This window comes from Bos taurus, chromosome 19 (genome assembly GCF_002263795.3).
Source record: "Bos taurus isolate L1 Dominette 01449 registration number 42190680 breed Hereford chromosome 19, ARS-UCD2.0, whole genome shotgun sequence".
In the NCBI taxonomy this organism is placed as follows: domain Eukaryota; kingdom Metazoa; phylum Chordata; class Mammalia; order Artiodactyla; family Bovidae; genus Bos; species Bos taurus.
The window spans coordinates 9,172,691-9,190,915 of record NC_037346.1 but is presented as its reverse complement, the minus strand read 5'-3'; the positions used below and the strand labels follow the sequence as shown (position 1 = coordinate 9,190,915).

Here is an 18,225-nt window from a genome sequence, read left to right as displayed (position 1 = left end):
CAATGTATGGCAAAAACCACTACAGTATTGTAAAGTAATTAGCCTCCAATTAAAATAAATAAATTAAAATTTTTTTCAAAGAATAAAAAAGTCAGATTTAAAAAAAGAGGTGGGGGGGGGGGGGAGCCAATATTCACAAATGACTGTTTCAGCACCTTATTTGACTTGGAAATGACTCACTGATTCAATAAACCTCCACCATTTATCTTTAATTATTAAGCTACCAAGTAGCTAAAGAGATTATTCTTCAGTACACATTTGCTTGCTCCTTGGAAGAAAAGCAATGACAAACATAGACAATGTATTAGAAAGCAGAGACATTACTTTGCCTATAAATGTATGTATACTCAAACCTATGGTTTTTCCAGTAGTCATGTATGAATGTGAGAGTTGGGCCATAAAGAAGGCTGAGCATTGAAGAATTGATGCTTTTGAACTGTGGTGTTGGAGAAGACTCTTGAGAGTCCCTTGGACTATAAGGAGATCCAACTGGTCAGTCCTAAAGGAAATCAGTCCTGAATATTCATTGGAAGGACTGATGCTGAAACTGAATCTCCAATACTTTGGCCACCTGATGCAAAGTGCCAACTTATTGGAAAAAACCCTGATGCTGGGAAAGATTGAAGGTGGGAGGAGAAAGCCTGGCAGGCTACAGTCCATGGGACCACAAAGAGTTGGACATGACTGAGCACATCTAGAGAATAGGCCGAGTTCAATTTTAGGAGTACATGATCTGGGAAATATTCAGTACTGAATTGATATGTGTTATTGAAGGTGGTTTAAGATTGTTGGTTTGATTAATATAGCCATTTTTAGAGTCATCAGTGTTAAGTAATGCAAGTGAGTTAAGAGCTTTTGGGTAAACACTTTAGGAATAATTGTTTTAGGAATGTGTTGTTGTTGTTCAGTCCTTCCCTGAATATTCCTTCCAATGAATATTCAGGGTTGATTTCCTTTAGGATTGACTGGTTTGATCTCCTTGAAGTCCCAGGGACTCTCAAGAGTCTTCTTCAGCACCACAGTTCAAAAGCATAAATTCTTCAGCGCTCAGCCTTTTTTATTGTCCAGCTCCCACATCTGTACATGACTACTGGAAAAACCGCAGCTTTGACTATACGGATATTTGTAGGCAAAATAATGTCTCTGCTTTTTAATATGTTGTCTAGGTTGGTCATTGCTTTTCTTCCAAGGAGCAAGTGTCTTTTAATTTCATGGTTGCAGTCACATTCCACAGTGATTTTGGAGCCCAAGAAAATAAAGTCTGTCACTGTTTCCACTGTTTCCCCATCTATTTGCCATGAAGTTATGGGACCAGATGCCATGATCTTCGTTTTTTGAATGTTGGGTTTTAAGCCAGTTTTTTCTCTCTCCTCTTTCACCTTCATCAAGAGGCTCTTTAGTTCCTCTTTGTTTTATGCCATAAGGGTGGTGTCATCTGCATATCTGAGGTTTTTGATATTTCTTCCAGCAATCTTGATTCCAGCTTGTGCTTCATCCAGCCTGGCATTTTGCATGATGTACCCTGTATAGAAGTTAAATAAGCAGGGTGGCAATATATAGCCTTGACATACTCCTTTCCCAATGTTCAACCAGGCCATTGTTCCATGTCTGGTACTAACTGTTACTTCTTGACCTGCATACAGATTTCTCAGGAGACATGTAAGGTATTCCCATCTCTGGAAGAATTTTCCCCAGTTTCTTATGATCTACACAGTCAAAGGCTTTAGCGCAGTCAATGAAGCAGAAGTAGATGTTTTTCTGGAATTCTCTAGCTTTTTCTGTGATCCAATGGATGTTGGCAATTAGATATCTGGTTCCTCTGCCTTTTCTAAATCCAGCTTGTATATCTGGAAGTTCTTGGTTCATGTACTGTTGAAGCCTAGCTTGAAGGATTTTGAGCATTACTTTGCTAGCATGTGAAATGAGCATTATTTTGCTAGCATGTAAAACGTATTTTAAACTTAGTCAATCCTGACTGACTATGTACAAAACCCTTTTTGGGTCCATTTTCCACAAACTTTTCATCATTTAACTAAGAGTTGGATTTGGCTTTTCTTTTCCTGTTCAGAGAAAAATTTTCTTGGACTGCCATTTTTGATAACAGATTTTGTGAGCTTCTTTGCCTTTAAGTAGTTTGTATTTGCTTTTGAGATGTCTGGTTTTTTTTTTTTTTTGGTTGAGGAATAATTATTGTCCAAGTTTCTTTATCAATTAATCAGATATTTAACATGATTCTTTTGTCATTTATAGATACTTTTGTACTCTGATCCTGTTACAAAAAGGTCTTAGTTATCAAGGAGATTCATAGGAAGAATATGGAAGCAGTTACAATAGTTCAACATCAAAATGATGTTGGGTGAAGATTTTCAAAATTCGTTTTTGAAAATTAATTTTCAAATTCAAGATTCATTTTCAAAATGCGAATAGGTGAGGACTCCAGCCCATACAGATTAAAACAAGGAGCTGTCCTGCCCCTGGGGCCCCTAGACCAGGTATCTAGAGATTTTTACTCCCTGACAGGCAGGGTCTATGGCCCTACTCGGCCTTGAAGCAGTTACAGAAGATAGACCATCACTCCTCTGCTTCCCAGAAGAATATGGGAGTAAAACCTCTGAGGGTGGAAATGAAATAGGAGTGTAGTGGGCAGGGTACAACCTTTGAAAGGATGACATAATCCAGGGATATTACAAAGGCTGTTTATAAGCAACTAGATCCAAGATGGTGGACTAGTCTACTTCCACTAGATCTGGAGCCTCTGTATATGCTCTTTGTAACACATGAGTAAAGTAAGTGATGCACCCACAGGTGAGTGGTGGCCCAACTCAAGGTAAAGAAACTTTTAAAGAAGTGAAAATGAAATAAGAGTTTTTTAGATAAAGAAATTTAAGGGAAGAAAATACAAATGAGAAAAAAGTTTTGAGTGAACTTTTAGAAATATATGTTCTAAGATCTCTCCAGATATTCTACAACAAGCTAAAATTGTGCTGCTGCTGCTGCTGCTAAGTCGCTTCAGTCGTGTCCAACTCTGTGCGACCCCATAGATGGCAGCCCACCAGGCTCCCCCGTCCCTGGGATTCTCCAGGCAAGAACACTGGAGTGGGTTGCCATTTCCTTCTGCAATGCATGAAAGTGAAAAGTGAAAGTGAAGTCGCTCAGTCGTGTCTGACTCTTAGCGACCCCAAGGACCGAAGCCTACCAGGCTCCTCCATCCGTGGGATTTTCCAGGCAAGAGTACTAGAGTGGGGTGCCATTGCCTTCTCCGAAATTGTGCTAAAATAAGTTAAATGATGAAAGGTTTGTGGAAAATGGACCCCATGATCAGTCAGGATTGACTAACTTTAAAATAAGTTTGGTTGAGTAAATGAACTTTAAAAGTAAGCTAGTGCAAAATACAAATTTGGCTTTTCTTTCTGTTAAAATGGCCAAGTTTTCTGAAGATGCTAAACTGCCTTTGATAACAGATTTTAAGTTTCTTTACCATTTAAGTGCTCTGTATTTGCCTTTGAACTCCTTTATTGTTACTTTGGCTAAATAAATAACTATTTCACAGTGACTTATGATTCCATTATGTTTATAAAAACTTCTTTTAAGTTCTTCTGACAAAACTTCTCAAGCCAAATTACCTGTATCTAACTTTGGGATGCTTCAAACAGCCTGTGAAACACCCCAAAAGAAGATATTAACCTAATGAAGTTCACTTGGTATGTTAAATTACGTGGGAGGCTGACCCTTCCAGGAGATGTTTTGCAAGACTGAAGACCCTTTTTACTTTACTTCCTCTCTACCTCTTCTTCTGTATACTACCTTTTGACTATATTTCCTCATTGCTTCTCTCTGTCTCTACTCTATAAAAGAACTTTCCTGACAAGATGGTTACTATGAGACATTAGTCTGCCGCCTTCCTGGTCAGTTAGTTTTCTGAATAAAGCTTATTCCTTGCCTCACACCTTGTCTCTCTGATTCACTGGCCTGTTGTGTGGCAAGCAGAGCAAGCTTGGATTTGGAAACAATTTTTTTTCTTTTGGAAAAAAATTTCCAAAAATTTTGGAAACAATTTCTTTTGTTAGTCATAGGTTTATAACTATAGGTCATCCAAGCTGTGAAAAATTTTCCCCTGGGGGCTATCAGATGAAACTGAAGCTCTTTCCATATTGATTGAAGAAACACTTCCCATACTGATCAAAAAACCCTCACTAGTGGACTGAAAACAAAACAAAATTTGCCAGCAGACGGAAGCCTTATTCCAGAAAACAACAGACAGCACAAAGCTCAGAGTGGCTGCTTCCAAGTCCCACTAAGCCTGTGACCTTAGTCCAAGCAGAGCCTTACAGACGGGATCTCCTTTTTGAAATGAACAATCCCAAATGAGAACCAAAATTTCCTCAAAGGGACAAGGTTGAAGGAGCCTGAGAGTGCACTCCTGGGATTTACCAGGTTCTGGTAGAGGTGTCTGGATGTCAGACACTATCTTTTCTGCTTTCTCAAAGTAATTCTGCAGAGTAGGAAGTCCAGGGCTGTTCAAGCTAGAGGAAGAGAGGAATATCCTCAAGGCAAAAGGGCCTTGGCAGCTGGTAGGGTGGTCCCTCCTCCACCCTGGAGTTCCAGCTGCCAGGATAGCAGATCGGTATGACTAGGGCTCAGCCTTTCAAGCAAGAGTCCTAGACAATCTGGCCTCTAGGGATCCCTCCCTGGGACTGTCTCTGAGTCAGCCCCAAGTTGGGTGCCAAATTTGATGCCAAAATCCCAACTTCTCTGTATACTGGTGCCAAATCAAATCTCAGAGACAGAGTTCAGGTGAAGTAGACTAGGATAGCTTTGTTGTCATGCCAGGGAAAGGGAGCCACAGTGGGTGAATGCCCTCAAAACCATGTGTCCACACTTGGGGAAGATAGTGAGTTTTATAGTAATTGTTCAAAGAGGGCATGATCAGCTCCTGGAGGTTCTTCTGATGGGTTGGTGGTGAGGTAAGTAGGAGTCAGCATCATGAACCTTCAGGTCCAACTGCTCTGGAGTCTCCAGGCTTGTGGGCAGCATACTATCATTTATCATTAACTTCTCCCACTTGGAAGCGGTTTCAGTATCTGCAAAATAGGCCAAAGGTTGTTGTGTGTATCCACTGATGGGGAAAGAGAACTTTAGCCCAAGCCTGCTTCTGACTGTTTGTTTCTCCCTGGTATCTCTTCCCCTCCTTTTTCTAATTAACAACTGCTTGTATCTGCCACTTGGAACCCAGGGAAGATCATGAAGGCTGAATGAAGCTGTTTCCTTTAATTAAAGAAATGGGGGACACAGAAACATCTTGTGCCCAGGAGCCCCACAGGGCCCTGCACAATATCATAGCCAATGAAGATGAAGTCCATCACTGGTGCGTGGCAGTGTGTGCATGTATGCACACACACACATGTACACTTTCCACGAATTCACAGTGAGGCTGACCTCAGACATGGTTGGATGTCCTCCTATACTTCCAGAAGTACAATTCCGTGTGCTGTGCATATATTCCATGCTGGTCAAGGGACATTCATGGTCAGTGAGTGACAAAGTGACCGATGTGTATGAGGTGATTGTAACTCTCACACAGGGCTCTGACTTTCCAGTCATTTTCACTGTTTTAAGTGATGCAGGTTCTTGGAAGTCCAGCCAGTCACTTCCTCAGCTGTCTGTTTTCACCCACCTTCTGCTGGCTTGGCTGTCATTCACAGCTGGACATGTTATTTTTTTTTTTTTTCCTTCCCTGGCTAAAATGCATTTCCTCCTGCTGGTTCTCAGAACACCAAACAAACAGACTTCTTGTCCCCAGTATGGTTCCATATGCCAATGTTTCCCCTCTCTGGGATGTACCCTCTGTTCACCCCAGAGAAGGGAGGAACCCAGGTGCTCTGACGTAAGCCATCTTGGCCTTGGGAGAAGTGTAGAGATGATAGCGCTTCTCTGAATGGTGTCCTTGGCAGCACAGGCCCTTGGGAGGGACGGGGACATTGCAAGACAACCCCCTTCAGGAGAAAGAGGGATTTGTGGGAGAGAAAAGTGTCTGGAATGGTTTGTGTGCTTTCCTCAGCAGGTGAGAAGAGGCCTCCTGTCTTCTCTAAGTACTTTTTAGTGGGAAGAGTCGTTGGATGTTTGCTGGCTTCTGAGACTGGCATAACATCCGGGTTCTTAGTGGTAAACCAAGTATCAGTGAGTTTTTCCAATCAGCCATAGAATGTTGGAACCGTGGTTTGGGTCTTGTTCAGAGCCTCCAGGAAGCACTCTGGTTGAACAGGCAGAGGGAATTTCCAAGAACCTCCCTGATGGACTGGGCAGAATGTTCCTTCTTCTCTCCATTAACCTACTCCTTTCCCCTGGGTCCTGGTGCACACAAGGTTTTGTTTGTGTCCTTCAAGAGTAAGAGTCTCCGTTTCCCCCAGTCCTGTGGAAGTCCTGCAATCTAATTCTTCTGGCCTTCAAAGTCAGGTTCCCTGGGGATTTATAATGCCTTTGCTGGATCCTCAGACTTCGAAGCCTGACATGGGACTGTGAACCTCCACAACAGTGGGACAACTTCTTCGATATTATTGTTCTCCAGTCTGTGGGTCAACCACCTGGAGGGTGTGGATTTTGCTTTTATCACGATTATACCCCCCCCTACTGTTTCACTGTGGCTTCTCCTTTGTAGCTGGACGTGGCACGTCTTTTTTTCCCTTGAGTTCCAGCATCTGCCTGTTGATGGTTATTCTATAACTGTTTGTGATTTTGGTGCTCTTGCAAGAGGAGATGAGCACATACATGTCCTTCTACTCTGCCATCTTGAACCAATGAACCCTTCTTTCCATTAATCTAAAATCCTTTTTTGATCAAGGCCAGTCTCCTACTTTCCGTCATTGTTCCATTTCTCTTCCTTTCTTTTTTTCTGCCTCTTTATTTATTTTTTAATTGAGGGATAATTGCTTTACAGAATTTTGTGGTTTTCTGTCAGATATCGACAAGATCTCTTCCTTCCTTACCTCTCCCTCTAAGAGAGCACCTGGTATTATGTGCTTCTTGTTTTGTTTCCTTTTCTTACCCAACCCTCCTTTTTCCTAATTAGTTTACAAATGATGCATTTTGATAAAGTTGGCTTCAGATGAAAAAGGTGTCAGATCTGTTCCTTGCTTTTGCAGAATGGCGTAGGGACAGAACTGGGAAAGGTGACAGACAGATCTTACAGCTCAGCCAAGACCTTTTGACCTGAAATAGACCCAGAGATGGTCAGGGTAGAGAAGAGCAGATAAACCAGCTATCATATAAGTCACACACTCAGGATTTTAAACAAAAGTCAACCTTGAGGTATTATGGCTATTATATGAGGAGTAAGGTGAGGTACATTTTGTGGTAAATCCACAGAGAAAATATCATTCAAATAAAATGCCCTATCACTCAGCAAGCATGTGCACACCACACAGATAAAACACTAAGCAACAAATAGAAATGCAAGCAGCTCTGGATGAAGATTCAGGAGGCCAGGTTCTGGGCTAACCTTGCTACCCACTGCCTGTGTGACCCTGGGGAAGTCACTCTTTATTTGCAGCTTTCAGTTTATCTATAAAGAGAAGTGGGCCCACTAAACACTTGTGTTGGCTCCCCAACGTTCTGGTGTTTAGGATTCTCTTGTGCATCATCAGATCCAGGAGCTCCTAGTACTCACCTCCTTCTGCCCTACCTGTTCAATCTTGTACAAATCATGTATCCTCAGGTCCTCTTTATACAAAAGGGGGATCAGAATCTTATTTTATTCTCTGTTAAAACCAGCTGGGATGGAGTTGCCTTTAGTTCTGAGGGATAAGGAGAATAAAATAATGAGAGGAATCTTGTTGAGAAAGGAGAAGGGAAATGCTGCTGGGAACATGATCATTCCCTCTGCCACTGAAGTCTTTCTGACCAGGGAGTCATCCTGAGTGACTTTCACTCTTTTTTCCCCCTCTGCTTTCCTCCCATCTCACACCTCAGTCACTGATTCCTATCCATTTGTCTTTCATAAGCCTCTTGCACTGGTCAGTTCCTTCCTTTCCCCACATTCTGGTTCTGCCCTGACTCACCCTAGTTTTGCCCCAAGATCATATCCTTCTCACTCGTCTCCCTGCCACCAATCCTCTCCACCCTTTTCTCCTCTATACCAAGGTTTTCCCTCTCGAGCTCCCTATTACCACAGAACAAAGTCTCATGTCTCATCCAAGGTTCTAGCCTGGAAGCTCCCATCTCTTCCGGTCCCTCATACACCATTCCTTTACCCAAGCTCTTCATTGCAGCCAAACTAACCTTCTCCTTTCCCCCACTGTGTCACCCACACTCCTGCTTCTGACTGTCTCTCTGCTGTCCTCCATGGCTGGCTGGCTGGCTCCCTTCTTGCTCAACCAGTATCTCAACTCTGTCTTGTCCATGGAGCCTTCCCTACCTGCCAAGCTCCAGGGAACACCAGATACTGCTTCTCCTTTTCTTTCTTTTGTTTTTCCTATTTATCATGTCTTTATGCATCTTACCTTTTGCCCAGATTAGATAATAAAATCCTCAAGAGCTCTAAATTGTATTGGGCAATCGATGATGTTTATTTTGAGGATAAAGATGATGACATGGGTGTAAGAATGACCTTGGCCTAATTTTGTCATTCAAATCCAAAGTCTCAGCTGTTGGTTCTAAAGCTGTTTTTGGAAGCTGTTTCTGGATTGACTAAAACACTGTGGTTATTCATAGCTAGAGGGCATAATTTCTGGATTTTTCTCTTTTTTCTTTCATTTTCCCCAACTTGAAGCCCCACTAAGTTTATTTGGAGCCCAACCTAGGATGCACAAAAACAAAGAGAGCCAGGAGAGCATGAGCGTCATTTGAATTTTGGTCCTTTTACAGTTGGATGAGCCAGGGCTCAGATGGTAAAGCGTCTGTCTACAATGTGAGAGACCTGGGTTCGATCCCTGGGTTGGGAAGATTCCCTGGAGAAGGAAATGGCAACCCACTCCAGTACTCTTGCCTTGAAAATCCCATGGACAGAGGAGCTTGGTGCAGGCTACTATCCATGGGGTCGCAAAGAGTCGGGCACGACTGAGCGACTTCACTTACAGTTGGATGAAAACAGCAGCTCAAGCCACTTTTCCAGCCTGGAGGTGGAAATTCAACATCTGTTTCCTAAATGACGGAAGAATCTTTCAGAAGCAGCAGGACACACCTGCCCCGGTCTTGTGAAACTTTATCCTTATGTCTCTTGGCCAGATGGAGGCTGGAATTCCACAAGAACGTTCTTGAGAAGGCACCCCGCACAGCGGCTGACTAGCCCTGGCATTTGTGGGTGGTGGCTGCCTGAGACATACCGTAAATGGTTGAGATCTAACTACTTCTTCCTGGGGCTCCACCCAGATAATTTGGGGATATGCAAAGATAATGAGCTCTGAAAGCCTGGGGTGAGGCTGGAATGGGGTGGGGTGCTACAGTAGACTTGCTCTAATAGAATCTGTTCTGCTTTCCTGGGAACCCAGGGAGGCCTAAGTGGTTATTTGCCTATCACTCTTCTCAAAGTCCTAGGAAGCGGGCAGAGGCCAGGGGAAGAGAGAGAAAGAGCCTTTAAGGTCCTGCTTTCTTGTTTTTGTCTTAAGAAATACAAGTTTTTAAGGTGCTATAGAATGTCCCTCTATTCTGTGAACAACAGGGTGTGGGCAATGCTATTTATTTATTTAAACACATTTTTATATTGGAGCATATTTGGTTAACAATTTGTGTTAATTTCAGGTACACAGCAAAGTGATTCAGTTGTACATATATGTGTGTCTATTCTTTTTCAAATTCTTTTCCCATTTAGGTTATTACAGACTATTGAGTAGTGTTGCCTATGCGATACAGTAGGTCTTTGTTGGTTATCTATTTTAAATGTAACAATGTGTATGTATCAGTTCCAAACTCTGAGTCTATCCCTTCGCCACTGCATAACCATAAATTCTCTAAGCCTGTGAGTTTTTTTCTGTTTTGTAAATATGTTCACTTGTATCATTTTTGAAGATTCCACATATAAGCAATACCATACGATATTTGTCTTTCTCTGTCTGACTTCACTTAGTATGATAATCTCTGGTTCCATCCACGTTGTAGCAAACGGCATTATTTCATTCCTTTTTATGGCTGAGTTGTATTCCATTGTATATATGTACCACATCTTCTTTGCGGCTTCCCTTGTGGTTCAGCTGGTAAAGGATCCGCCTGCAACGTGGGAGACCTGGGTTCGATCCCTGGGTCAGGAAGATCCTCTGGAGAAGAGAAAGGCTACCCACTCCAGTATTCTGGCCTGGAGAATTCTATGGACTGTATAGTCCATGGGGTTGCAAAGAATAGGACGTGACTGAGCAAACTTCACTTTCAGTTTCATGTCCACTGAGTCAGTGACGCCATTCAGCCATCTCATCCTGTCCTCTTCTCGTCCTGTCTTCAGTCTTTCCCAGAATCAGGTTCTCTTCTAATGAGTCAGTTCTTCACATTAGGTGGCCAAAGTATTGGAGCTTCAGCTTCATCACCAGTCTTTCCAATGAATATTCAAGGTTGATTTTCTTTAGGATTGACTGGTTTTATCTCCTTGCTGTCTAAGGAACTCTCAAGAGTCTCCTCCAGCATCATATTTCAAAGGCATCAATTCTTCAGTGCTCAGTCTTTTTTATCATCCAGCTCTCACATTCATGCATAACTACTGAAAAAACCATAGCTTTGACTATAGGGACCTTTGTTGGCAAAGTAACATCTCTGCTTTTTAATATGCTGTCTAGGTTTGTCATAGCCCTTCTTCCAAGGAAAGAATCACTAAATAGAGCTATTTTGAGAGTACGAGCAAAGTCTACTCTGCAAAAGGATGGAAAATGCCAAATTCCCAGGACAGGGAATAAGTGTAAAGCTAGGACTCCTAAATAACAGGGACGTGTTCTGACCCTGTGCTATTTACAACATCTATACATGAGGACAAGTTTCTCTGTTAGCTTAGATGGTAAAGAATCCACCTGTGGTGTGGGAAACCTGGGTTCAATCCTTGGGTTGGGAAGATCCCCTGGAGGAAGGCATGGCAGCCCACTCCAGTATTCTTGCCTGGAGAATCCCCATGGACAGAGGAGCCTGGCAGGCTACAGTCTATTGGGTGCCAAAGAGTCAGACACCACTGAGCAATCAGCACACACACACATACAGCGGAAGGATTGCTGTCAGCTTACACTTGCCCCATTCTGATTTATATTTGTCAGATTCTTGAGAAAAGGAAGTGTAGAGTTTGAAATAAATTTAGGAAGCCTCTGGTTCAGAGTTTCCCAAAGATTGTGTCTGAATCAGTGGAAAGGTTGTTAAAAATACAAGGGTCCAGGTTCTGTTCCTCATCTACAGAATTTGAATCTCTGGCATTGGAGCTTAAGAACCTTTATTTCTAGTACATCTCCTGGGTAAGTCTGATGTACAGGCAGGTTTGGAAACTAATAACCTGGTAGAGGGCTTCCCAGGTGGCGCTAGTGGTAAAGAATCCACCTGCCAATGCAGGAGACATAGGAGACATGGATTTGATCACTGGGTCGGGAAAATCTCCTGGAGGAGAGTCTGGCAACCCACTCCAGTATTCTTGCTGAGAGGAGCCTAGTGGGCAACAGTCCATGGGATCATAGAGCTAGACACGACTGAAGCGACTTAGCTTGCACGCAACCTAGTTGACCTTTCTATCTATCTATGAGATCCCCTGCTATATCCTTCCTGTTTAAAGTGTGGTCTGCACTTTGAGTAAAAGAGTCTGCACCTGCAGCATTGGAATTCTCTGGAGCTATCTAGAAATACAAACTCCCAGGGCCCACCCCAGACCTATCAAATCAGAATCTGCATTTCCACAAGATCCCCAGGTAACACTTATTCACATTAAAGCTGGAGAAGTACCGCTCTATCTCATCTTTGACAGATCACCAAGTCTCTGCTTAAAACTCCTGGTTGGAGACCTCATTACATGGCAACGTGCTTCTTTGGCGGGTGGTTCTTATTACTGAGTAGCTGTTTCTTAGAGTAAGTTCAGTTATTCACTCATTCACATGTATTTTCTGTTACTATGGGCACACTCTAAAAAGTTGAACAAGAGAAACAATTATCACATTTCAGCCATTTAAATTAAAAAAATTTTATTGAAGTATAGTTGATTTACAATGTTGTATTGATTTCTGCTGTACAGCAAAGTGAGTCAATTTTATATATATATATACATTCTTTTACATATTCTTTTCCATTATGATTTATCACAGGATATTGAATATAATTCCGTGGGCTATACAGTAGGACCTTGTTGTTTATCTATTCCACATGTAGTACTTTGCATCTACTAATCCCAAACTCCCAATCCAGCCTTCCCTCACCAAGCTCTGTCCTTCAGGCAACCACAAATCTGTTCTTTACATCTGTGAATCTGTGAACCGCAGATTAGTTCATTTGTGTTATACTGCAGATTCCACACGTAAGTGATTTCGTATGGTATTTGTCTTTGTCTGTCTGACTTACTTCACTTAGTATGATCATCTCTAGGCCCATCCATGTTGCTGCTAATGGCATTCCTTCATTCTTTTTTTTATGGCTGAGTAGTATGCCATTTTGTGTGTGTGTATATATGTGATCATCATCATCACCATCTTCATCCATTTATCTGTTGATGAGAATTTAGGTTGTTTCCATATCTTGGCTATTGTGAAAAGTACATTTCAGCCATTTTTAAAAAGTGTAACTCACAGGCAACGAGAACCTCTCTTAACAGAAATATGTTTTGTTCTTTCTCTGTTTTCACACAAGCCAGTGTGAGGCTAAGCATGCCTCTTTTTTTTTGTAGAAAAAAAGAGGCTTATCAAGGGCTACAAGAAGTTGGCCACACAATCCTGCATCCTGACTTTCTTATACCTCCTCCTAATGCAACAGCAAGCACGGCACATGGACCCTCTTCCAGGACACCAGCTTAACACCTTGCTATACAAAGGGTGGTCCATGGATCAGCAGCACTGGGAGCTGTGATGCTAAATCCCAAACAGGATTGTTAACTTTCCAGCCCTATCTTTCCAGGTCAGCCAGTTTCATCAGATTTAAAATCTGTTCATTGCAGCATTCCAAACTGATTGAGATCTTAACTATTTTCTTCTGTTGAAAGAATAAAAATACTTTTCCTTCCACCCTCCCCCAAGAGACCAGTTAAAAGCTTTGTGTCCTAGAAGGCTGGATTTTCCTTGCCTCCCAGGAAATTAATAAGCATTTTTTTAAAAAACAAACAAGCAGATAATCAACCTGCCAACCACCATCACTACCACCAACATAACTGACAAAACCTACGTCACAGTAGCCAGGGAGTTCCACTCAGGTGTTGGGGCTGCAGAGGAGCGGGGAGGAATGGAAGTCTACCTCTGAAATCCCTTTTTTCTTCTTCCTGTACCTGGGCTTTCAACTCTTGCCCTTAACTGAATTGGGAAATTTTGCTTCTTGCCCTGTGTGGCCTTGGCCCCTTTTGTCCTTTGCAGATTTGCTAGCAACTGATAAGGTCTTCATACTCTGATTCTTCAATTTCTGCCTGGTGACCCTGACATTAAGTCCTGGGAGGGGGTGAATTGAGAGAGTAGCTTTGACATTTATATGCTACTATGTGTAAAATAGATAGCCAGTGGGAAGCTGCTATTTAACACAGGAAATCCAGCATGGTGCTCTGTGATGACCTAGAGGGGGGGGATGGGGGGTGGGGGGTGGGGGGTGGGTTGGGAGGGAGACTCAAGAGGGAGAGTGTATATATGTATATATATCAATTCAGTTCAGTAGCTCAGTCATGTCTGACTCTTAGTGATCCCATGTACTGCAGCATGCCAGGCTTCCTTGTCCTTCACCATCTTCCAGAGCTTGCTCAAACTCATGTTGATTGAGTCAGTGATGTCATCCAACCACCTCATCCTCTGTCATCTCCTTCTCCTCCCGCCTTCAATATTTCCCAGCATCAGGGTCTTTTCTAATGAGTCAGCTCTTTGCATCAGGTAGCCAAAGTAATGGAGCTTCAGCTTCAGCATCAGTCCTTCCAATGAATATGCAGGACTGATTTCCTTTAGGACTGGTTTGATTTCCTTGCAGTCCAAGCGACTCTCAGGAGTCTTCTCTAACACCACAGTTCAAAAGCATCAGTTCTTCAGTGCTCAACTTTCTTTATGGTTCAATTCTCACACCCATATATGACTACTGGAAAAACCATAGCTTTGATTATATGGACCTTTGTTGGCAAAGTAATGTCCCTGCTTTTTAATATGCTGTCTAGGTTTGTTGTAACTTTTCTTCCAAGGAGCAAATGTCCTTTAATTTCATGGCTGCAGTCACCATCTGCAGTGATTTGGGAGCCCAAGAAAAGAAAGTCTGTCACTGTTTCCATTGTTTCCCCATCTATTTGCCATGAAGTGATGGGACCAGATGCCATGATCTTCGTTTTTTGAATGCTGAGTTTTAAGCCAGCTTTTTCACTCTCCTCTTTCACCTTCATCAAGAGGCTCTTTAGTCCCTCTTTACTTTCTGCCATAAGGGTAGTGTCATCTGCGTATCTGAGGTTATTGATATTTCTCCCGGCAATTTTGGTTCCAGCTTGTGCTTCATCCAGCCTGGCAGTTTGCATGATGTACTGTTCATAGAAGTTAACTAAGCAGGGTGACAATATACAGCCTTGACATACCCTTTTCCCAATTTGGAACCAGTCTGTTGTACCACGTCTGGTTCTAACTGTTGCTTCTTGACTTGCAGACAGGTTTCTCAGGAGGCACGTAAGGTGGTCTGGTATTCCCATATCTTCAAGAATTTTCCACAGTTTGTTGTGATCCACACAGACAAAGGCTTTAGCTCAGTCATTGAAGCGGAAGTAGATGTTTTTCTGGAATTCTCTTGCTTTTTCTATGATCCAACAGATGTTGGCATATTGTTCTTTTGTTTCTCTGCTTTTTGTACACCCAGCTTGTACATCTGGAAGTTCTCAGTTCATGTACTGTTGAAGCCTAGTTTGAAGTATTTTGAGCATTATCTGGGTAGCATGTGGAACAAGTGCAAATGTACAGTAGTCTGAACATTCTTTGGCATTGCCTTTCTTTGGAATTGGAATGAAAAGTGACCTTCTCCAGTCCTGTGGCCACTGCTGAATTTTCCAAATATGCTGGCATATTGAGTGTAGTACTTTAACAGCATCATCTTTAGGATTTGAAATAACTCAACTGGAATTCTATCACCTTCAACAGCTTAGTTCATAGTAATGCTTCCTAAGGCCCACTTGACTTCACACAGCAGGGTGTCTGGCTCTAGGTGAGTGATCACATCATCAGGGTTATCCGGGTCACTAAAACCTTTCTTGTACAGTTCTGTGTATTCTTCCCACCTCTTCTTAATCTCTTCTGCTTCTGTTAGGTCCTTGCAGTTTCTGTCCTTTATTGTACCTATCTTTGCATGAGATTTTCCCTTGGTATCTCCAGTTTTCTTGAAGAAATCTCTAGTTTTCCCATCCTACTGTTTTCCTCTATTTCTTTGCATTGTTAACTTAAGAACACTTTTTTATCTCTCTTTGCTGTTCTCTGGAACTCTGCATTTAGTTGGGTGTATCTTTCCCTTTTTCTTTTGCCTTTTTACTTCTCTTCTTTTCTCAGCTATTTGTAAGGCATCCTCAGACAACCACTTTGCCTTCTTGCATTTCTTTTTCTTGGGGATGGTTTTGGTCACTGACTCCTGTACAATATTATGAACTGTCATCCATAGTTCTTCAGGCACTCTGTCTATTAGACCTAATCCCTTGAATCTATTTGTCACCTCCACTGTATAGTCATAAGGGATTTGATTTCCCTTAAAAGTATTTTAAGCTCTTCTACTCCCACAATTCTTATTATCCTTCCTTGTTTGATTTTTCTTCATGGAACTGGCCACCCAATATTGTACCGTGTTTTACCTTTTTCTTTGTTTACCGTCTGCATGTCTACTTAGAACGTTCATTTCATGTGGTCAGAGAATGTTTAGTATATCACATATCCGCAGAGCTTACACAGTGGCGTATACACAAAAGACCAACACTAAATATTTGTTGAATCAAGTGAATTAATTAATAAATTGTGGACCAAACTTATAATTATCACATCTTAGGGGCCCAGAGAGGACTGCTAAGAATTCATACTCAAAATAATTTGTATCATCACTTAATTTCAACCTTAGTAGCTATAGCCAAATGATTCTTTTGAGGTAATAGCCGAAAACTTGATTCAAAATTATTGTGTAAATACAGATACGATAATTGGATACAGATTTATCTGGGGGGAGTCAATGGACTTTAATGAAATTAAACTTGAAAGACTCATAGATGGCAGAAAGTTCTGCCATTTATTAGATTTTATTGAAGAGATAAATTTCTTTGTATTTTTGTATTTCCAGGAGAACGCCAAGAAAGGGAGGAGCATGGAAAGAAAATTTTCAAGTCCCTGTGTTTCCAAGAATTGAAATCACTTCTCGGAGGAGGAGGGGCCATAGGAGCCAATGTCATCAGAGTCCTACCGTTGAGAACACTCCTTGTGCTCCAAATCTTGAACGTGTCACTGAAGACCTTGGCCAACTTGTTGGGACACTTTGTAGGGAAAATGGGGCTGCCCAAGATAAAAGCATTTGATTATCAAAAGCCAAGTATGTCTCTTAAGGAAAGGTATTTGAGTTCTGGCTAGGGCACACAAATGAACTGTTTCAGAGCCTGGGTGCTGCTGATCTCCTTTATTTTCCTACTGATTCTGGTAATGTCCATTCGGTAATACCCATGTGGTCCCACCTGTTCCACTGTTGACTCATCGCCTGGAAAGGGCTGGGGAGAGGTGAGGATGCTTCCTCTCTTGGTGCCCTGGGTAAGCTGTCTTGTAAATAGCACACTTGTACCAGTTCCTGGGATCACCAAAACACACTTGCAGCAGATGCTGTTGGCACCCTGCCCAGGTCCCCTTGACCAGCTGCTGAGCATGTTGGCTGTTAACAACTCATACATGCACTCACCTCAGCCCTTGGCTGATGGAAGGCATCTAGCCCAGTGGTTGTTAAGAGGTTCCATTCTATTTCTTCCAGGAAATCAATCAATTCTCCAAGGAGATCTGATCCCTTGTAATGAAGAATGATATATACAACCAAATCTGGATGCTAGGGATGCTCATTTCTACTGGAGAGTGACTGCTTCTGGACTCTCTAGATGGACAGAGCTGGGAACTATATGTATGTATGGAGCTCATGCAAACACACATACATACATACTTACATACCTATTTTCATGTCTGACTCTGTCTTTGTACATATTTTTTTAAACCTCCAGGAGTTTTATTGTTAACTCCAAATCTGATCCAGCACCACAGGCTTCACTGTCTGTTTTACCCCCTCTTCTTATTTGTAACTTTTTTCTCAGACACTGAGAAGCATGATTCTTGTTCTCTACAATATGATTACTTATTTGTTCAACTCTAGCAGACAAAGTACTTTCAGAATTGTGAACCTATAACCTTCTGAGAGATAAATTTACTAACTAGAATACAGTGTTTGTGGACAGCTCTTTTTGTCTTTAGCCTTGTGAATCCATCAAAGCACTACTTTCCAGAGTTATTTCAGGTAGTTCCTTATTTTCTCACTCCCTTCAGTGTGGTTATGTAAGTTGCTTTTAAGACAGTTAGAATTCTTGGTCGTAGTCTGCATTCCATTTTGGATCCCTCTCACAACTCGGTAAATAGATTACAATTTACATACAGTGACACCCACTCATTGTGACACACAGTTCTTTAGATTTTGAGTTGTGTTCCACTCTTTGGATCCCATGGATTGTAGCCCATCAGGCTCCTCTGTCCATGCGGATTCTCTAGGCAAGAATACTGGAGTGGGTTGCCATGCCCTCCTCCGGGGATCTTTCCAACCCAGGCCTCCCGCATCGCAGGTGGATTCTTTACCATCTGAGCCACCAGGGAAGCCCACTAAGCACACTCACAACTTGGTAAATAGTTTACAATTTACATACAAGGACACCCACTCACTGTGCCACACAGTTCTATAGATTGTAAGTTGTATACCACCACCATAGTTCCATATAAGACAGTTTCTTACCCTCCGCCCTAGTTTCTTTATGCTGCCCCTTTATTATTATTTGCTGTGTTAAGTCACTAAGTCATATCTGACTCTTTGCAATCCCCTGAGGAATTCTTTGGCAGGTTCCTCTGTCCTTCTCTGTCTCCCAGA

General features: G+C 42.1%; 1 long non-coding RNA gene across 1 annotated transcript; it reads left to right on the top strand.

Moving 5' to 3' along the window:
• The first annotated feature begins 6,020 nt into the window (after positions 1-6,020).
• On the top strand, positions 6,021-16,645 carry LOC112442599 (uncharacterized). Its single transcript, XR_003030764.2, has 2 exons — positions 6,021-6,588; positions 16,405-16,645. It is a non-coding gene; the product is annotated as an uncharacterized lncRNA (long non-coding RNA).
• Positions 16,646-18,225: the final 1,580 nt, after the last annotated feature.